We start from the raw sequence: 7,500 nt of genomic DNA, 5'->3' as shown, positions 1-7,500 counted from the left end.
TGTGTGTGTGTGTGTGAGAGAGAGAGATGTGTCTGTTTTGTCCTTATTTCCCCTTGCATTTGCATATGCATATGTATAGGATGGTGTATGAGAGTAGTTCTGTGTGTGAGTTAACAGGCGTGTCGTGCTCCTTGCACAGGCAGGAATGTGTGTATAATGATTTGCACCTGCGGTGAGACAGCGGCTCCTCACCACCTCAGCGACTCTACCAGCTGAGGCCAAGCTCCACTCACACTGGACCTAAGCTAACATTCATAATCCACTAATACTCCCTGTGTGTGTGTGTGTGTGTGTGTGTGTGTGTGTGTCAGAGAGTGTAGCTGGTGTTTGATAACAGCCAGAAAAGTGCTGACGTGGGAGAAATGTTACAGCAGGAGTGAGCAGGCAGATCAAGAGGAAATAGGAAACACATGGAACTATAGAGCACAGTGCCTATGCACTACAATCTCTGTTTGTGTGTGTGTGTGTGAGAGAGAGAGCTTTAACTATACCAACAACTGTTTTCCATCATACCCCCTGCCCACACTGTTTAGTAAAATGTGTTTGATGATTAGAAAAACACTCACCGCGTGAGATAGCGTGCTACGCTATCAGGCCTGAGAGGCGTCTCTAAGTCCAGTGTGTGTGTGTTTGATGTGGTGTCATTCAGCAGGGTGGGGGTTAAAGCTGCCGTGCTGTGCTCCTAAGCCATGTGCCGCGCACTGAAACAACTTTCCCATGCAGCCCGGCGGGTGTGGGTCAGTGGACAAGGATTGGCCGGAATCTGGCATGGATAGCTGCAAGGCCTGGGGCCGCGACTCCTGTGTCTTTGTGTGTGTGTGTGTGTCTGTGTGTGTGTGTTTGGTGGGGGTGGGGGGGGGGGGGCTGTAGCTGCTACCTAAACAAGTCTCATGCCAAGTCTCATTGTCACTCTTTTTTACTCTCTCCCTTGTTTCCCCACACACTTGTGTGTGTGTGTGTGTGTATGCGTGCACACTTATTCACATGTCTGCCTATTTGGATTGTATTTCTGTCTTTTCCATCTAGTAAAAATCAAAGCCAAACATGCATCATAGAGCAACGGTCAATTCTAAAGCGTTAGCCTTTCATGTAGGTGAGCATAGATATCCGATAGGACCTCCACCTCCGCCATGGACAACACCACCCTACAAACTACCCCGTCCTTCACATCCATACAGTAAATAGCGCATGTGTCTATCTTGTCATCTGATCAGCAGGTCAGTGATCGTTCGGTTGGCTAGTAGCAGCGGTCATTCTGCCGGACGTGTGGGTGCTTTTTTGAAACGCCTGGGCTTCTCCCAGACCTCTTGGTGCTCAGAGAGTCGTAAACACGAGAACACCAGAGAGGACCGTTCAATTACTCCTCCTCACATGTGACCGCCCTGGGAGAGGAGAAGAGAATGAGAGAGGGAGAGAGAGAGAGAGAGAGGGATGGGATTGGAAAGGTGGAGACCCCAGTGTTGTGTGTTGGCAGTGGATCGATACAGGGCTCAAGACAGTGAGGATGAAGGGTGCTGTATTTTTATTTTTCTGAGCTCTCCAATGTCACATGAGGTGGATTGATTTTTTTTCTCCTTTGTTCCACGTTTGTTTTGCTTCTTTTGTTCTCTAAAGGTAAAGGTGGGAAAGATCAGGACCTCCGCTCCTTCACTCCTCCCCTTGCTCTCTCATCTCTCTGCAGCTGATGTGAACTGTGTGTGTGTGTGTGTGTCTGTGTGTCCTCATCAGTGTGTGTGTGTGTCCTCATCAGTGTGTGTGTGTGTGTAGTGAAGTACCCTGAGAGGACTTTCTTGAAGGGACGTGTGCTTCACACTTTCTTAGAACAGTCTCTTGATCTTTACCACTGTGTAGGAAAAAACAAGCACACATTTTAGCCTACATTTTTTTTTGCGCATCTGTTTTTGGAGAATTGCACAAAAATGTGCATTTAGATGAAAAGGCAGTGTAGCTGGTGTAAATTTTCTGCTTGATGTAGCAGAGTTCACCGGATTGGTGGAAGTATTTAGCAGGTGAGTATGTGTGGCTCATTAGTGCAGGAGCATGGAACTGAAGAAACCAGTGGGAGTGAGCTCATGGAAACCCAATACCAACAGCACCATTATAGTGGCATCATGGACTTTTACAACTAATGCTGACGGTAGTTATATTCTATGGAAGCCCACAACTTCATGTAAAACTTAGCTCTGTGGTGTTCATAAAAGCCAGCGTACATCATACCCAGTCCCCGTTTCAGGTTGTTGTCGTGTCCCTCCCGTGAGGTTTCCACCCTGTCGTGTTCTCAGAGGGACACTGGCAGCCGTGACGGCAGGTTTTAGTCTGACACTCTAGCCGCCAGCCTCCAAAACAGTGTCTTAAAAAATGATCAGGGAAACCAAAGTGGACAAACCAAAGTGTGTGTGCCAAGCCGTCTTGTAACAGGGGTTCTTTTTAGTGGCCTAGCACTCATCACCGGGGTTACAGTAGTGATGGGCATGCAGCGGCACGACAGCCCTGGTCACGTCTCGGTTGCCTTGGAAACCAAACATGGCAGTGGCCGTAACCTGGCGTCACTAGGCCGCTAATGAGTGGAAAGTTCTCTCATGTGCTGCACTCCTGCAGAGAGCCCTGGCTATGTTTGATTTATTTATCTGCCATTTCATTATTTTCCCATATACATATTTCTTCCCGCTTTTTAAAACATGTAGATGAGAGTGGAGGCATTTGTTGAACGCAGTTTGAAAAGTCTTTTGGCTTGTTTTTCAAAAGAGGGGCGCATAGCAACCAGTGGATGCATTCTAATTTGGAACTCACACACACCCACACGCATACACACACACACACACACACACACACACACACACACACACACACACACATGCATATCTCATTCAGATGCATCCTCACTCTCCCTCTCGCTCACACACACACACACACACACACACACACACATGCATAATCCATTCAGATTTAGATGCATTCTCACTCTCCCTCTCGCTCTCTCACACACACACACACACACACACACATAAAGAGCCTTATTAAAACATCAGCCCCCTCCGTGGCTGAATGTGTTGGGCTGAGTGGCGTTTAATGGCTCTCTGACTCACTTCATTACACGCTTTCAGACATGACGAGTCCCCCCCACAGCACCAGGGTCAAAGGTCATGACCCACCAGCCCCACAGAGGAGCAGCCCCGCCCCCATCTCCCCTGTCGCTGAGCTCCAGTGAAACTCTGTCAACTACAGAGCAGCCTTGTGTCTAACATGGAGAGCATCTGTCTTAAATGCTTTTTTTAAATTTCCAATGTGAACAAAAAAATGAGTTGAGTGAGTGTGTGTGAGAGAGTGTGTGTGTGTGTCTGAGAGGGAGAGAGAGAGAGAGAGAGAGAGTACAAGTAGGAGAGCATGATTATATGTTTTGTGTCACCATTTATATTTATAAGTTTCTGCAGTACAGCTTAAAGCATCTCCCTGCAGTTTTATCAGTGCAGAAAATTGGAGAATAAAAATGAGTAATGCACTTTTATACTGCACTTCTATCACAGAACAATGGGAGGGTGGCTTCAGCAGTGCTCACTGTTTGAACATGGCCCCAGAGAGACTACCGGCTAGAGGCTAGCGAGCGTGTGTGAAAGAGAGAGAGAGAGAGTGTGTGTGGTGTGTGTGTGTGTGTGTGTGTGTAAAAGTGATCGAGAGTAGTACAGAGGGACATGAGCGAGACATGGTTCTCAGCATGACATTGCCTCCCTGTGACATGCATATAAATCCGGAGACATTTTCAGACTTTATGTAAATATTTTCTGTTCCAGTAAGAATTTTCCGAGCTTGTCCTCAGCCTTTTCTAATAATATTAACTCCATTGAATTGATGTCCTCGTCTCCCTCGATTATAGTATCCGTTTTCAGTTAAACATACACATCAATCGCAGTGTAGGGGAGTGAATTATACTGCTGTCCTCTGCTACATGCACTTTAGCCGATGCTCAGCCTCAGTGACGTGAATGGTGGTCACCTCAACTATGACAGTTCTCAGACGCTGTGTCTAGAAGCTAAAACCTCACAGAGTACTCTTGTCCCACACATGTGCTTGCCCACATGCACACACGGAAAATAAACACACAGGTGCCCTGCCTCAAAGTTGGTTTGTCAGTTTAAAGTGCATCCGAATCCATAGACAACAGCTGGCTTTAGCAGGCACTGATAGAGCCTCTGAATCCTTCCTACAATTCCCACCCACCAGCTCCATCTGGTTTGGGATGGGACTGCTGGCACACACACACACACACACAGACAAGGACAGAGAAAGGCACATATATTCAGTCATGCACGCACATTCTGTGATTCTCTCTCTCTCACACACACACACACACTCTTTCTCTCACACACACACACACATAACCCACCTTTTCTCTTTGATCCTGCCAAAGTGGAACTCAACATCTGTTGGTCTTAAATCAGATCTCAGACAACACATTCCTTTGTTGACTTAGACTGGTTATGATACTGTAAAAAAGAGAGGGAGAGAGAGAGAGAGAGAGAGGACATAGGTAGGGTGTGGACAGGGTGAGCTTTGACATGGCCCATTAAAAGAGAGAGAGAAAGTGAAGAAGTGGGGAAGTAAGCAAGGAAAGGCACAGCAGTCTTTTAGTCTCTCTCTCTCTCTCTCTGTGCAGCTGTTCTCTATACACTAAGCTCAGTGGTCTCTGTCTCTATAGACTCCCTCCACACATTGCCCTTTCTCTTCCAATAGGAGGACAGCACGGCAGATTGATCTTACTAGTATACGGAGGGCACTGGCTACTGTCCAGGACTACGCTCTCACTACAACGGGAGCGCTTTCTTTGGACAAACTCCATAGGGGACCAATTGAATGTCCCGTATTGTAAAACCCTCATAAACGCTTTCCCAGCATCTCTTTCCATGAGGCTTGATGGCTGAGTGGCTTCAAAGCAGGCTTCATGAGAAGGTTGGAAGCCCCGCAGAACCTTAAAGAGGGTTTTTTTTTTTTGAATCGCTTAAGTACCCGTGTAGTTTTTACGAGTTTTTTGGGGGGCTGCAGCGCTGATAGCCAAACACGGCCGAACAATGAGCCCACATCAGTGAGTGCCAAGTCAAACATTACGGATTTCCACCAAAGGAGTTTTGTGAGACGTTTGTGTACACGCTGACAGGATATGCCATAAAGTGCATTGAGGAAAATGACACAAATGGCCATCGTGGGGCTGTAGTGAAATGACAAAACGAGTGGATGGGCAACACTGAAGTCCTACGGGATCTCTGAGGGCTTGTGAAAATGAGAATGTGTCTTCCTTGTGTTTCTCTCTTACCCTCTTAATGCTTTCCTGCAACATGTAGAAGTATAAAGGTAGCATTGTCGAGTGCCGTCTGGTGTTAAGACGAGCCAACATTTGGAAGACAACTACCAACCCACCAAAAATCCACCTCACTTCCAGGGTTTTGGCACTCTCTCTCTCTCACACACACACACACACACACACACACACACACACACAGCCGTGTCTGGGTGGACGGCAGGCCACCCTTTTAGTGAGACAGATTGAGGACGGTGTTTCTGTGTTTGTACCCAGCGGTCAGCCAGCCGGACGCAAGGGGAGAGGAGGTGCGTGGCCTCTGGGGCCGGCTGTGCTGATTGGCTGGAGGGCTCCTGGCTCGGTCCATGGGCCGTGAGTCCCAGGCTCATGCCTGTTGATAAAGAGCTGTCCTTCCAAGAGCTCCGAATCCTGGCATCCATCCCATCCTCCATCTGAGAAGACTCACCAGAGCCAGAGTTTTATGGACAGGACGCAGAGAGAGGGAGAGAGAGAGAGAGAGATGGAGGGAGAGAGAGGGAGGGAGAGAGAGAGAGAGAGATGTGCTGTGCACAGCTAGATATGTGTATATATTTGAAAAATATATTTAGGCGCTCATATTTGTGTAAGTATGTGACAAAAAAAGAGAATGAGGCTGAAAGAGGTTGTGTGTTTGTGTGTGTGTGTGTGTGTGTGTGAGAGAGAGAGAGAGAGAGAGAGAGAGAGAATGTGTGTGAGTATGTGTGTGACTGAGTCAGTGAGTGACTGCCAGCATGAATGACAAAAGTGGATAAAGATGAACAGAGGGAGAGAGAAAAAGAATGGAGAGAGAGTTGGTGGGAGAGAGGGAGGGGTGCAGTGTGAGGAGGGAAAGAGACTGGGAGCGAGGGATAGAGGACACAGGGAGATGCTTGAATTATTTATTAGTGCAGTATGGTCACTGGGCGGGGAGGGGAGAAGAAAGGAGATTAGCGGAGTGGCTAGCCAGCCAAATCTGCTACTCTGTCCGCAGCCGTCCTCCTCCTTCTGTTTACTCCCCTCCACTCTCTATCCCTTGCTTCCCCCTCATCACCTCTCTCCCCTCCTCTCTCTATCCCTTGCTTCCCCCTCATCACCTCTCTCCCCTCCTCTCTCTATCCCTTGCTTCCCCCTCATCACCTCTCTCCCCTCCTCTCCTCTCTCTATCTCCCGCTTCTCCTCCTCTCCTCTCTCTATCCCTTGCTTCCCCCTCCTCTCCTCTCTCCTCTCCTCTCTCTATCCCTTGCTTCCCCCTCCTCTCCTCTCTCCTCTCCTCTCTCTATCCCTTGCTTCCCCCTCATCACCTCTCTCCCCTCCTCTCCTCTCTCTATCTCCCGCTTCCCCTCCTCTCCTCTCTCTATCCCTTGCTTCCCCCTCCTCTCCTCTCTCCTCTCCTCTCTCTATCCCTTGCTTCCCCCTCCTCTCCTCTCTCCTCTCCTCTCTCTATCCCTTGCTTCCCCCTCCTCACCTCTCTCCACTCCTCTCCTTTCTCTTTCTCTTCTTCCCTCTGCTCTTCAGCATTCTCGTCATTTCACATCCCGGTTTGGCTTCTTTTTACACTTGAGTGTATTTTGATAAAAGTGGTGGTGGTGATGGTTAACTAACCCTATGTGTGTGTGTGTGTGTGTGTGTGTGTGTGTGTTTGTTGTGTGTTGCAGGTGGAGGCTGAGAACAGACTGAAGGAGAGGAAAGGAGGGTCAGCAAGAAGAGGAGACCAAAATGACCTCTCACCTATCTCTTAAGTTATTTTGTCCAAAAGTGTTACCTTTCTAAGAGGTGTTCTAAGTGTGTGTGTGTGTGTGTGTGTGAGAGAGAGAGAGAGAGAGAAAATGTGTGTCTGAGTATTTTCAGAAATTAGTGTATGAGAGTAAACATGTTCTTTACACAAGTGTGTAGAACATCAGATTTGAGTTTTTCGTCAATAACTTTTTAATTCTTTGTTTACTTTGGAATGTTATAAATATATATTCACATTTTGCTGATGTGTAAAGGGCAGCATTTAAACAAAAAAACAAAAAAAAACACCTGTTAACATCCAGAGGATTCTGACGCATACTGCTTGTGTATGTATCTACCTATGTATGAATGTATGTTAGTATGTATGATAGACCTGTACAGAACAACAACAATAATGTCTTGGCTCTAATACTTAAGGGCCATTCACACCAAGAACGATAACAATAACTATAACCATA

The 7,500-nt window shown here is 47.4% G+C and overlaps 1 protein-coding gene across 2 annotated transcripts in view; it reads left to right on the top strand.

Annotated features, from left to right (window-relative positions):
• The window catches only part of cdk14 (cyclin dependent kinase 14), a 166,523-nt gene that overhangs the window by 158,340 nt on the left and 683 nt on the right, over positions 1-7,500 (top strand). For both annotated transcript variants that reach the window (XM_076280591.1, XM_076280593.1), the window contains one exon: positions 6,964-7,500. This exon is cut by the window's right edge and continues 683 nt beyond it. The gene's annotated coding sequence lies outside the window, so the exon portion shown is untranslated. The remainder of the gene's footprint in view (positions 1-6,963) is intronic.

Source organism: Alosa pseudoharengus, unplaced genomic scaffold, assembly GCF_046254945.1.
Source record: "Alosa pseudoharengus isolate Yale_2024_CS ecotype anadromous, Long Island Sound unplaced genomic scaffold, YU_APseudo_1.1 YU_APseudo_1.1_scf_12, whole genome shotgun sequence".
Classification (NCBI taxonomy): Eukaryota; Metazoa; Chordata; class Actinopteri; order Clupeiformes; family Clupeidae; genus Alosa; species Alosa pseudoharengus.
This window is presented reverse-complemented; position numbering and strand designations above follow the sequence as displayed.